General features: G+C 39.5%; 1 protein-coding gene and 1 non-coding gene across 3 annotated transcripts in view; both read right to left on the bottom strand.

The window, feature by feature from the left end:
* The window catches only part of SLC10A7 (solute carrier family 10 member 7), a 223,466-nt gene that overhangs the window by 124,387 nt on the left and 85,082 nt on the right, over positions 1 to 13,997 (bottom strand). The gene's annotated exons all lie outside the window — the stretch shown is intronic.
* On the bottom strand, positions 3,368 to 3,443 carry TRNAT-UGU (transfer RNA threonine (anticodon UGU)). The gene has a single exon. It is a non-coding gene; the product is annotated as a tRNA-Thr (tRNA).

The following is a 13,997-nucleotide window of genomic DNA, read 5'->3' as shown; positions in this document are numbered from 1 at the left end:
AAGTTCTGCCCAATGAAACATTAGAGCAAGTCTGCTGAGAGTGTCTTGGCAATGCTTGTTCTTACTTATTAAAGGACAGAGATGAGAGCAATGGTATAAACTTAGTATCTGAATTGCATATCAAATGAGCAGATTTAATTCATCAATAAGAAATCACAAAAATGATATCCTTTGTATGTAAATAAAAATTAATCTTAATGTTACATAGCACAGTTGTGCCTTTCAGTAGGAAGAAGGGCACATATGATATATTTGATAATGGTAAGCTGCAGATGAAAATGACTTACTTAACTTTTAAGAACATCTAATATTTTACAAAGTGTCTCACATACATTGTCTTGTCTGATTCTCACAGTAACCCAGTGAGGCTAGTGAGGTATTATTATTTCTCCCACTGTACAGAAGAGAAAAAAGAGGCCCAAGGGGTTAGATGACTTGCCTACAGTCCTAATATTAGTACATATAGAGTCAGAAAATGAACCCAAATCTTCGGATTCTACATCTAATACTTTTCTCCATATATCAATCTGCCAATTAAGGGCAATATATCTCAAACTTGTCCCCAAATCTCTTACTTACAAAACCAACCAAAACTGGAAAAAGAGCTACATCAATCCTCAGGTGCATTCAAGAAGCTCTACAGCTTCTCAGTTGGGTCTATATAATGAAAGGAGACCAGAGCAGGGGCAGGCAAGCCTAGCCCAGCCGAGCAGGGACAGGCTGGCCCACACCAGCAGGGCAGGTGAGCCTAGCCCAGCCGAGCAGGGGCAGGCAAGCCTAGCCCAGCCGAGCAGGGACAGGCTGGCCCACACCAGCAGGGCAGGTGAGCCTAGCCCAGCCGAGCAGGGACAGGCTGGCCCACACCAGCAGGGCAGGTGAGCCTAGCCCAGCCGAGCAGGGGCAGGCAAGCCTAGCCCAGCCGAGCAGGGACAGGCTGGCCCACACCAGCAGGGCAGGTGAGCCTAGCCCAGCCGAGCAGGGGCAGGCAAGCCTAGCCCAGCCGAGCAGGGACAGGCCGGCCCACACCAGCAGGGCAGGTGAGCCTAGCCCAGCCGAGCAGGGACAGGCGAGCCTAGCCCAGCCGAGCAGGGACAGGCTGGCCCACACCAGCAGGGGCAGGCTTGCCCAGCCCATGCCAGCAGGGGCAGGCCAGCCCACGTGAGCAGGGACAAGCAGGCCCACACAAGCTGCCGCTCCACTGGAAGGCAGGCAGGCAGGCACACAGTGCGTTCTTACAAGGTGCTGGGCCCGCAGTTTCATGTTTAATTTTACAACAATCCCCAGGAATAGCTATTATTATGATCCCCATTGGACATTTCAAGAAATTTGAGTCCAAAGATGTTAATGTAGTAGCTAGAGTCACTCCACTTCTCAGGGCAGGATGGAAACAGGATTCTAATCTCAGTCTGTTGGAGGCTGACAACCTTTGTCTTCCAGAGCCAGAAGGAGGATATTTGAAAACTGCAGAATTGCACAGACTCAGTCAAAATTTCAACAGTTCCAACACTTTGAATCTCAACAGAGTAAGAAATAAGTTAGTAAGTGATTGAATGAATGAATCCTGTTCATAACTTCTTCACCTTAAAATGAGGGTTCAGTGTTTATGTTTACCCCACACACACACACCCGGGTATCCTGCAGGCAGTGAACCAAATTCACCAAAAGCAGGCATTTCTTTCAATACTAGTGCCAACCTCTAGGCACCAGTGTGGTGCCCCGTAGCAAGGTCAACTAGCCCTTGAGACCAAATAGAGCAAAATGAGCGAAAATGGAAGCTCAAGAGTTGTGACACATCCCTTAAAATCTAACTCTGCTTTAAAATTTCATATTAAATGTTTTTTAAAATCTCAGTTTTATCTTTAAAAATACTTAGTTATAAGACTGTAGAAGGAATGGCTCATTTAAAAAAAAACAAACAAACAACTTTCTTACCCAGCACAGAATAATATACATGCAGGTACTTGAGAAATATCTTGCGGTGAGGTTGTTGGTGATGATGGTCAGATAACTACTTACATATTTATTTGTCTTTAGTGACTTTCATTATAACAAGAATGAGGATGAAAAATCATTTCTAGTTTCTACTGTTTTATAGTGTCCCTGAAGCCTACGAGTTATCCTAGGTGTGTGTGTTTTTTTCATACAGAGATGTAAGTCATTCACTTGCTGGAATAAAACTTACAAAATGAAGTTTGTTTTGCCTGGCAAGTACAGATAAAAGGAAGAAGGGGAAGAAGCAGTTTAAACGTAACAGACACCTTCTCCTGAACTCCTGAACTAGTTCACACAGGCAAATGAATAATTTAACTCCCTGAAACTTCCTCTGTGTGGAACGCTGCGTGCAGACCAGTGGCATTTTCACTTCAAATTTGTATAGCCTTTAGTCAGGACGCCTCATCTGCATTTCCAACACCTGCTTCCTTCTGCTGGGAAGTAGGCTTTTCTTTCTATGCTCGTCTTTTATCTTTACTCTGTCCATCTACCAACAACAACAAAAAATTGCAATATATTTCTTGGCCTAAAAGAGATAAGGAGTAATTCACATGATCTTCTAAAATGTATTTTCCTTTATCTTATCAAAAGGCAATTTTAAGACAAATGACTATTAACATTGTCATTCTTTACTGTCTACATGTCCTTCAAATATTAATATTGATTTTGTATGGCAAAAATAACAGCACCTACACTTCTCCGCACTGAGTTTCTGCTGCAGGTGCAAAGGAAAGTGAAATTAGATGCAATGATTGACAACACTTGTAAAGCACACCAATATCTCTACTAAGCTTGTTATTATGATGCTGTTATTAAAACGACGTTCATCTGGCTTAGCCTGACTAACACAACCTATGTTAAAGTTTTATATATATCCATGTAAACATCAGCCCAATTCCACCTGTTGGCCAGTCTGCTTACTAGTGGGTCCCCTGATTTGTCCTGTATTAAACAACGTCACATGGAGGATGGAGGCAGAATCCCTAAAGGCTGAGGTTCTTCGATAAAGAAATTATCCTAGGAGAGGAGGAGAAATGGGGAGGACCTGGGAAAAGAACGAAAACTGAACAATTTCTGGTTATCACTTTGCTTATTTCCTTTATAACACTGAATTATAAAGTTATTATTATTATTATTATTTTTTTGTATTTTTCCAAAGCTGGAAATGGGGAGGCAGTCAGACAGATGAGGCTCTGCCCATCTGGGGCGTCGCTCTGCTGCAACCAGAGCCATTCTAGTGCCTGAGGCAGAGGCCACGGAGCCATCCTCAGTGCCCGGGACAACTTTGCTCCAATGGAGCCTTGGCTGCGGGAGGGGAAGAGAGAGAGGAAGGAGAGGGGGAGGGGTGGAGAAGCAGATGGGCGCCTCTCCTGTGTGCCCTGGCTGGGAATCGAACCCGGGACTCCTGCACACAAGGCTGACGCTGTACCACTGAGCCAACCAGCCAGGGCTTAAAGTTATTATTTTATCTTTCGTCCACCTCCCTATTCAAATGCAAACTCCCTTGGGGCTTCTTCAGCACCCGATTCCTCATGTCTAGCTTAGATCCAGACACACAGGAAACAGTAAATATTTTTAAAAAACACATATTTTAAAAATTTCTACCAGATTGAACTAAAGGGACCATTTAATTCAATTGAATTGAAGGACCATTTAAACTTCCCTATTTCCTTAAAATATATATGCAAGAAAAAAAGCACTCATTTATCTGAGATCATTATAGAAGAACATTTTCTACAGAAGCTAATTTTCTCAGACAGCTAGAGATGATCCTTTAAAGATACCAAGACATTTTAATTCCAGTGTTTTAAATGTGAGTTGCTTAAGCATATATATATATATATATATATATATAATTTTTTATAGCTTGTTTTAAGAAAAAGTAGGTTTCACAAATTTTAATCATTTCTTGAAGCCTTACAAGCAAAATTAAAGCTCTGTGACATATGACATAGTGGTTCCCTCAGGTATCAGTGAGGAAGGTAAGGCAATGTGTCCCTAAGTAAGCGGACCTGTCACTGAGATACGCATGTTGAGTGATTCCGTTATCTCTTTTCCTGCTTTCAGTGTTCAGTATTTTACCTTCTACCTACCTCTCTTTACTACAGGTTTTTGCTCCTAATAAGTTTTAATTTACCCAGGATGAATTAAAGTTTGCTAAAGCAAACTTGCTTGTGAAATCAAAAATCTGTAGCTGGAATATTATAAACGAATTAAACTATTTCTTTTTTTATTCAAATGTAAAACAATTCCTTGTAGTCTTTCCATTCAGGCTAAGCCATTTGGCCTATCACCCACAGAAGGGTGAGCATAGTAGCATTAAAGTTATATTTGGTCTGGACAGTTAGTTAGGTTTTATTTGAGTTCCTAGAGACACAGACAAGAGTCTTGAAAGAGATTGTGGGCCCAGATGGGCAGAGCATTGGCCCCAGACAGGGGTTGCTGGGTGGATCCTGGTCAAGGTACATGCAGAAGTCTGTCTCACTATCTCCCCTCCTGTCACTTAAATAAATTAAATTTTAAAAAAAGAAAGAGATTCTCAGCATCCTTGAAAAGGATTTTTTAAAGATTAAGGGTCAAACCTGGTAGAGATAAACATCCAATCTTATCCATTCAGGATATGACGCAAGGGAACTCCTAATAGCCCAGGGGGCATGCAGGCTATGCTTCCAGAACTGCAGGATGGGAAATTCAGAGATATAGAGGAAAAGGAGGAAGGGGAAAACAGATACTGGGATCCTTGCTTGGAAGGGATGGTGAAATAGAAATACCCAGAACCCAGAACCCTGGAGTTAACCAATAGCACGCTTGGGATTAGCCATGGAAGTCTCCCACTGGGCCACACCCAACCTGACGAGGAAACAGTAGTACTGCGCTGGTAGAAGGTTTCAGATCAGTGAACATTCAGTATAACTCTGGTACACAGGAGCCAGAAGTGCCCATGCACCCCACAAGGACACACCAAGGTGCCACTTGTAATAAATGGCAACCCAGAAGCAACCAGAAGGCTTTTTCACAGGGGCTGACATCCAGTTCATCAGTGGAGAAAGCAATGCCTAAGAGCCTGAGTAGACTGTTGGCCATGACTTCCTACAGGAGCCTACGTACTGTTCATCAGGAAAATACCCCAAAGTGGAGGCTGGACAGTAACAGAAGCAAAGGCCATGGGGGTGCAGATACCCCCTTAAATTCTACATTTAGCAGTCCCAGAATCAGCATTCTCATTCTCAATGACAATAATAAACAGAGAGCTTCTGAGAAAACAATAGAAAGAAATTAAGCAATTTCTAGGGAAGGAATAACTTCCTAATGCAAAGGAGGCTCCAACTTTTGGACTACTTCAAGGAAATGAAAAGCTAAATTTGATGCGTAAGTAGATGCATGGAGAAGTGCTCCTTACATGGATTAATAACAGAAGGGAAGAGTGTGGGTCAGGGTGCAGTACTGAAAAGTTACCATTAAAGAATATTTTAAAAGAAAGAGATCTGCCACGTTCTATAACTGAACTATCCCTCTGGTTAAAACTGAGTCACTTCAGCTACCTGAGCTAACGGAAAGTACAGTGCACGGGAAACAACAGGAACTGGGTTGAGCTGTGGCTCCTCTCAATGCTAGCTAGATAAGTTTGCACAAAGTGCCTGACCAGGCGGTGGCGCAGTGGATAGGGCACTGGACTGGGACATGGAGGACCCAGGTTCAAGACCCCAAGGATGCCAGCTTGAGCCCAAGATCGCTGGCTCAAGCAAGGGGTCACTCACTCTGCTGTAGCCCCCTGGTCAAGGCACATATAAGAAAGAAATCAATGAACAACTAAGGTGCCGCAACAAAGAATTGATGCTTCTCATCTCTCTCCCTTCCTCCTGCCTGTCTGTCCCTCTCTCTGTCTCTGTCACCAAAAAAAAAAAAAAAAAAAAAAAATGCACAAGCAGTTAAACTTGTTGGCCCTTAATTTCATTACTTTTTAAAAGATAAAAAATGACAGCTAATATTTACTACTTACTAGAGTGCCACTCTACTAAACATTAACACAGAATATTTTATTTAACTAGCACAACACTGCACAAGGTGGGCACATCGCTGTTCCCAGGAATTAGAGGCACCGTGAGGGAAGACAAACCCAGACGGTCTGACTCCAGAATCAGTCTCATTAAAAACCTCAGTCTCAAAATCCTGTGCCTGCCTCACTGGAGCAGTGTAGTGCCTGCCTGAGAAAACACATGTAAAAGAGCTATGAGACCTACAAGATGCTATATATACATGAGCAATTCAGGGAACAGCCTGTGAGACTGCCCTGAGGCTGTCATGCGCTCAACTCAGTAGCAGCTCCCAGGGTGAGAGGCGCTATCACCTGCTGGTGCCTCCACCACCACTTCCTGTCTGCTAGCTCCTGCCCTTAATCTACAGTCCATTCCCAACTGAGGGCTCGCCCAGTGAGATCCTGTTACTGCTCTGCCTAGAACTCTCAAATGTCTTCTTGTCTGCTGTGGACTGAATTGTATCCCCCCACAATTCATATGTTGGAGCTGTAATCCCCAATGTGATTATATAAATATTTAGAGATAGGGCCTTTAGAAGGTACTAAGTTTAAACTGAGGTCAGAGGATGGGTCTCTAATCCAAAGAACTGGTGCCTTATTACAGAAGAAGGAAGAGACACCAGGTATCTCATCTCATCTCTTCCCCCATTTCCCAATTTCTCTCCCATGTGAAGACACAGCAGAAGAGCCACTGTCTTACAAGAAAGAGATATCTCACCAAGGAACCGAATGGGCTGCACCTTGATGTTGGACTTTTCAGCCTCCGGAACTAGGAGAAATAAATTTCTGTTGTTTAAGTTACCCAGTCTGCGGCATTTTGGTACAGCAGCTGAAATGGACTAACATACCATCTCATTCAGTCTTAGCCCAAAAGCCTTTCAATGGTTCACAAGGCCCTAACCATATAATCTGGTCCCTTGTTACACACCTGACTTTATCCGTATCTCTCAAAATTGAAATGTTTCTGTCCCAAACATTTTCCCTGTGAATAAGCCCTGAAATAAAAATGTACTCACATGATGACTTTCGGCAAATTCTCATTACTTCGACCCCAATATATGATGTAGTCAGTACTTGGCACTTGCACAAAAACATATCTTTGAACAAGGTCCATAAAGGTTGTAAGGAGCCCAATTTCCTGAGATTCTTTTTGCTATAAATTTGGCTAAGAGCTTAGGTAGTATGGGAAAGAAGATAAGTGAGAGAAACACTAGTGATTTAACCTCTAGTGTTCCCTTAAGGACAAACATTTGTCACCTTGACAGCAAGGTGAAAGGTTTGCAGCGAGTGTGCTTATAACAGGACTCTTCCCCCGCTCTCTCCTCCCTGGGGACCTGTGATTTCTGAAAAGGCATTATCTGAACGGATGATGATGATGACGATGAGCTACAGAAAGGGCTAGGGGAGAGAAAGAGGTTGAGACCCACATAACTCAGAGCCTCAAACTGAAATGCTGCTCCCGGGACTGTCACAAAGATTTACCATTTGCTACCCTCTTCCCTAAGGTTCCACTTGAGGCTGGAGTAATCAAGCCTATAAATTATCACAAAACATTCAAACAGTGCCCAGTGTTAACAGCGTGGATCCCACTGCTAATAATTATGAGCGCCTCATAAAGCTGAAGGAGCTCCTAGTGATATACACCTCCACTTTCTATACACATCTCTAATATTTTAGAGTTTATCATTCTAATGTGGGGGTCTGCTGGAGGCTTAAATCAGGTGCTCAAATGAGCTTGGTTTTGCTCTTATGAATACACATAACCCAAATTAGCATTAATGGGATGATAACCACATATCAGAAAGAATACTAGGGTCTCTGTTTTGCCCTAGAAACTACATCGTTTACATTTTTTTAAAAAGTGAAATAGAAAGATATTTTGAAAGATAAGATTTTTTTTTAAGAATTAGAAGTATTAATTTATGGGCATTTTTTGGTCTTAATTTAATTTCAGTAATCAGTGGCATGTATGGATATGTTCCTCTGATAAATGGAAGTTTATCTATGATACTATTTTATACTTTTACATTAAAAATAGCTTGAGCTGAAATTATTAAATCATATTGAATCTGAATATTCCATTGAATATTCATTCATCACCTAATCATCTCACTGAGTTTAAGTACCATCAGAAGGGCCAAAATTATTTTTTAAGATGAAAATAAGTTTTTAACATAATGACCTCAAACAAGTGTAATAAATAGAAAAGTCAGGTTACAAAGAGTACTAAAAAATGTTTGGGAACAGAGGGAGAGATGGAAGTTGGGACAGAGAAAGGATGGGAATGGATGCCTAAAACAAAAGAGAAAAAGAAGAGAAAGAGGGAAGGGGATTAATGGCTGACCTAAAAGAATCTCAGGAATGGTTTAAGATCCACGTGTCCATCAAGCATGAAGAAAGGACAGCTAGCCATCATGTCCACCCCCGGACATCTGCCTTAGGATGTCCCACTGCCGTAGGTATCAAATCAAACTGAACCTTTTGCTCAAAATTATTCTTTTGCTTAAACTCCTTCTTTTTACTCATGACACCACAGTTATTAATACTAGGATCTCTGGGTCCTTGGTCTGTGTGTGTTCCTGCCATATCCTGGCCTCTCTACCCTAACGATATCCCAGACTCTTTCATGAAAAACGTGGCCAGGAAAAGTCTCCAAGTAGGAAAATGGCAGTACAGTTATGTTTAAAAATTAACAAGAGAGAAGCCTTATTTCTTAGATCTCACCTTTAATGTCCTCCAGGAGCCCTTTCCTGGTCACCTGACCCTGCCTTGCTCTCCCCTTTATTAATTGACATTACCACACATGTAAGAATTTGATTATATTTTTCCCCGTTTTTTCCCCAAGTATTTTATTTATGCATTTATTTACTTATTATGACTCATTTCTACAATTACACTGTCTCTTAGACAGAAATTGTGTCTCATATTCCTCTTTATCACTCAACTTAGTATAACTCAGCTGAATCCAATGATATGCATACAGTATGCCATCTGATAATATTTGGTATTGAAAAGAGTTTAGAATACTAAGTCAAACTAACAATAGACCAACATCTAATTTATCTTTGAAAATAGGGATGCAAAAATCTCTAGGGAAGGCCTGGGTATATGAAGGATATAGCTATATGGGGCGGGGGGACTAAAGTAGGATTATAGTTGTGAGTACATGAAACAGTTTATTCTTGTATTATTATTATTATTATTTTCCATATGAACAACTATAAACCTACTTTTGCCTCACCCTGTATGAATGGAAGGAGAAAAGAAACAAAAGGAAAATTTCTCCTGGATGATATAACTGTCTCCCAATCAGTTATATAATAATTTATAAGTTCTATGAAACATCAGTCTTTTTAATTCTTGTATTTTGTAGAACATAATTCAGAGGCCATACCACAGGCCAAAATTAATAGTGCTCTGCGAAGAGGTCAATATTATTGATAAAAATAAATGAAATCTTCACTTAGTCAACTTTTGTAAAAAGAAAACTATTTTTCAACAGGCACAAAGATTATTACATACACACACACACACACTTTTTACCTAAAAAAATTACTATAGTTTAATCATCTGTAAAAATATAACCAGAAAGTCTAAAAATGAATTGGCAGGCTTTTCATGTCAAGTACACCTTTCTTGCAGAAATTCCGTTACGACAAATATTAGACCAGGCCTTCTCCTATGTATTACTTGCCCCTTTTGGATTATTATTTTTGGGATTATGTCATATTTTGTTTTCAAGACACTAACATTATAACTCCTCATAAACTAAGCCTATTTGACAGACTTTTTTCATAGAGAATCAATAATAGTAAGATTCCCCCATGGCCTTAGTCTGGAATAAGCATCACTATTTCCCCAAATTCTATCCATTCTGCAAGGCTTCTTCTCACCCCAGGCTTTGAAGAGGTATTCCCAATCACTGGTTCTGTGGCTGTTCTTTTACATGCACTCGTACTGATTTAGGAACTACAGTGGGACCTCCCTGAGGACAACAGATCTGTGCCTGGAACCGCTCTGTGCTCCTCCCAGCAGCTACACTGAACCCAATCATTAGTCAATAAAAAATGACATTTTCTAATGATACAATTTGTATATAAGAATATGGATGAATATATCATATATACATATATATAAAATCTGAGTATATATAAATACATCCAAGGAGTTCTTTCATAAGACAACCAAGCATATAAAAATTCCACAAGTAAAAATTATTCAATATATACATATATATTTTTAAACATCACCTTAAAAAATTTTTCCCAAACATTTAATTTTTTTTCTGGAAGTTCTAAGTTCCTGACAAATAAGCTATATTATCCAAATAATTCCCAAACAGACTTTTCTTTGAAAGTGAGTTTTTAGGTCTGCTTCCCAAGTTATATTATCTTTATTCCATTGCTTTCATCTTCCAGTCCTGAAAGAGATATTCATCCTTGTCCTAATCCCTACAGAGTATAATTTGGACAAACTTAACTCAGGTTATGAGTTAGACAAAGAAAAATTTAGCTAACAACTGGCATGGTTAAAACTGTTAAATAATTTTTGGAGAAAGTAACATCAAATGTTCTGACTGGCTCAACTACATTACAGGATTTCCTTGAATTCTCTGCCTAACTAATAGCATAGGATTTAAATCAAAATTACCTCAAAACACCAAAAAATTTTGATACAAAGTCAGTGAAGGAGAAAATCAACAAACAGAAATTGGTCATTTCAACAGTGAAGAACTCAGGCTTGGAACTAGTCTAAAGCTCTCAAGGAATAAGCAAGAAAAATAAGATCAATGTAGTATGACTATCATAAAGCTTAATTTATTCAAGGATGACTGAATTATATTGTTTTGGGTTTTATGTTTAAATGTCCACTCTTTCATGAAATCATGACAATAATAAGTGTTAGTACTCATTTAGCAAAGAAAATAATTAAACACATTAGATAATCCCAAAATTTTTGAAATTTTACTGATCAATGAAATCCAAATGTTAGAAATCACCTACTCAAACTACCGTGTAAGAAACACTGGTTTTACTGAAAATCACGTCTTTCAAATGTGAAGGGGGCTAAAGCAGATTAAAAAATAAATAGTCCCATGAGAACAGTTTTTATATGCAGAGGAAGGCATACAAGTTAAAAATAAAATCATACTCAAGACTACAAAAATGAAATGACTTTCAGGCACCTCTAGCTATAACATTATACTATTTTCCAAAGAATATCTCTTTACATATATATGGTCGCATCTATTTTCCTGGCACTGTCAGCATTTCAAAAGAGTCTTAATAATTTCTCAAAATAGCACAGTGTTGGGGGGGGGGGAAATATACCATTATGAGAAGTCAAAAATTTGAAAATCATAACCATTAAAAAATGTTGTTGCTGTTTACTTGAGTTTTTTCTAATACTCTACAGTAAATAAAAAGTCCTCTCAGTAACTAAAGCAGAATTGCAAATGAAATTCATGAGCACTTTTTAATAAGCAAAATGATTAAGTGCTGGATAACCAACTAGTATCTTAACAACAACAAAATCCTTGTCCAGCCAAACGTGTGTACATGATTGATTTCAAGTTCACTAGAGAAGACTGGAATAGTAAGTCAGGCTATTATCTGAAATATACAAAAATTAAGACATATAAAAGTGTTAGACACCAAATTATATTAAAGTAGATCACTGTAAAATAGGTTGTCAGTTGCCTGACCAGGCGGTGGTGCAGTGGATAGAGTGTCGGACTGGGATGCAGAGGACCCAGGTTCGAGACCCTGAGGTCACCAGCTTGAGCGCGGGCTCATCTGGTTTGAGCAAAAGCCCACCAGCTTGAATCCAGGGTCGCTGGCTCCAGCAAGGGGTTACTCAGTCTGCTGAAGGCCCATGGTCAAGGCATATATGAGAAAGCAATCAATGAACAACTAAGGTGTTGCAATACGCAATGAAAAACTAATGATTGATGCTTTAATGCTTCTCATCTCTCTCTGTTCCTGTCTGTCTGTCCCTGTCTATCCCTCTCTCTGACTCACTCTCTGTCTCTGTAAAAAAAAAAAAAAAAAAAAGTTTGTCAGTTAAACATTTCTCTTCAATGCTGTTCAATAGAATTTTTTGCAATGATGAAAATGTTCGGCATCCTGCACTCTCCAAACAGTAACCAGCAATCACATGTGGTTATTGAATACCTGAAATGTGGTTAGTGTGACTGAGGAACTGTTTATTTAATTTTAATTAATTAAAATTTAAATAGCCACATGTGGCTTGTGGCTACCATATTGGTTAGATCAGCTATATAATACAAAATGAAATACCAATACATCTCCCCTATCTCTGAACTTGGAAACAAAGGAAATGAAAAATCACTTTAAAGCATTAGAATGGTTTCAATATCTGCAAGACTTCACTTTAAGGTATGGTGGGTCAATAAAAGGGAGTATCAGTCAGCAATGGATGTAGGAGAAAGCACCTAACAGCAACTATTAAGCACACCTATCTAACCATCTAGGAAAGAAGATCCCTGGTCCAAATGATGGGGTTGTCTGTTTCCAAGGGCAACATACCCTGGTTGTGGAGCCAGGCGCACTCACAACACCTGATAGAATCAAGCTTGGGAATGATCTTCTTACCTCTCTGCTTCCTCTGATTCCATTTCCACCAAATAAACTTCTTATTAAATTATCTTCTCATGTGAACTTAAGCATGAGGAGAGAATGCATCAACCCAAGTACTGAAGAGTTTCTCATAATTATTTTCCCCACTGTCAATGAAAAACTTGACAATTTACTTAATGTATCATTATTTATGAATATGATTCATGTGAGCCCATCCCTGAGAGAGGGAGCCACAGAATCAGTTTCTGAAAGGGGGATTAGTAAATTTACAAAGTCTATGCCACTTATATCACTATGTATGAGGAGTTCCACATCTTAAAAATAGATGATTCAAATAGACAAAGAAAAAAGACAAGTAATATTACTAAAAGGGATTCTGCCTAGGGGTGACATCATGCCAAGAAAAGAGGTATCAGATCTTTGAGATCTCAAGGGTAATTTCAGCAGAGAAAGAAAAACGTAATTAAGAACCATGTGGCACCCAACATCTCCTTCCTTAAGAAGAAAAACTTCCCCTTCTAGTTTGTATTTTTAAAAACACACATCCAAATATACATAGCCCATTAATTCACCACTCACAGTTCCCAGACAGAAAGGAAGGGCCAGCAACATTAGCTGTCACTTGCTGTCATATCATATTGCAAGTTCAAGTTATCTGCTTCCTCAATAATCACCTCGGCTTTTTTCCTTTTATTTTTTCTTTCTCTTTCTTTTTTGATCATTTCTATTTTTTTTATGTACTGCTAATGACTCACAGAGATTAATTTGATCTATTTTTACTCATCAATGAACTGGTTCTTCTAATTTCAGACTTGTATTTTTACCTTTTCTCTAAGATATGGTACAATTTCTGTTTCAGCGTTGTCTACATTACAGCTCTCGCTTGTTAATAATTATGTCACGCCTGACCAGGCAGTGGTGCAGTGGATAGAGCGTTGGACTGGGATGCCGAGGACCCAGGTTTGAGACCCCAAGGTCACCAGCTTGAGAGCGGGCTCATCTGGCTTGAGCAAAATAAAACAAAAAAATGCTCACCAGCTTAGACCCAAGGTCGCTGGCTCAAGCAAGGGGTTACTCGGTCTGCTGAAGGCCCGCGGTCAAGGCACATATGAGAGAGCAATCAATGAACAACTAAGGTGTCGCAATGAAAAACTGATGATTGATGCTTCTCATCTCTCTCCGTTTCTGTCTGTCTGTCCCTATCTATCCCTCTCTCTCTCTCTCTGTCCCTGTAAAGAAAAAAAAACTTAAAAAAATAATAATAATTATGTCACATATTTCACAAGTCATTAAAGGGTAAATTTTAGTGATAAAATACCTTTCTTTAATAACAACATTGCAACAATTCTCTACAATGCCATATAATAGCA

The sequence above is a fragment of the Saccopteryx bilineata genome, chromosome 1, assembly GCF_036850765.1.
Source record: "Saccopteryx bilineata isolate mSacBil1 chromosome 1, mSacBil1_pri_phased_curated, whole genome shotgun sequence".
Classification (NCBI taxonomy): domain Eukaryota; kingdom Metazoa; phylum Chordata; class Mammalia; order Chiroptera; family Emballonuridae; genus Saccopteryx; species Saccopteryx bilineata.
Note: the sequence above shows the minus strand (reverse complement) of the source record. Positions and strands in the feature narration are given on the sequence as shown.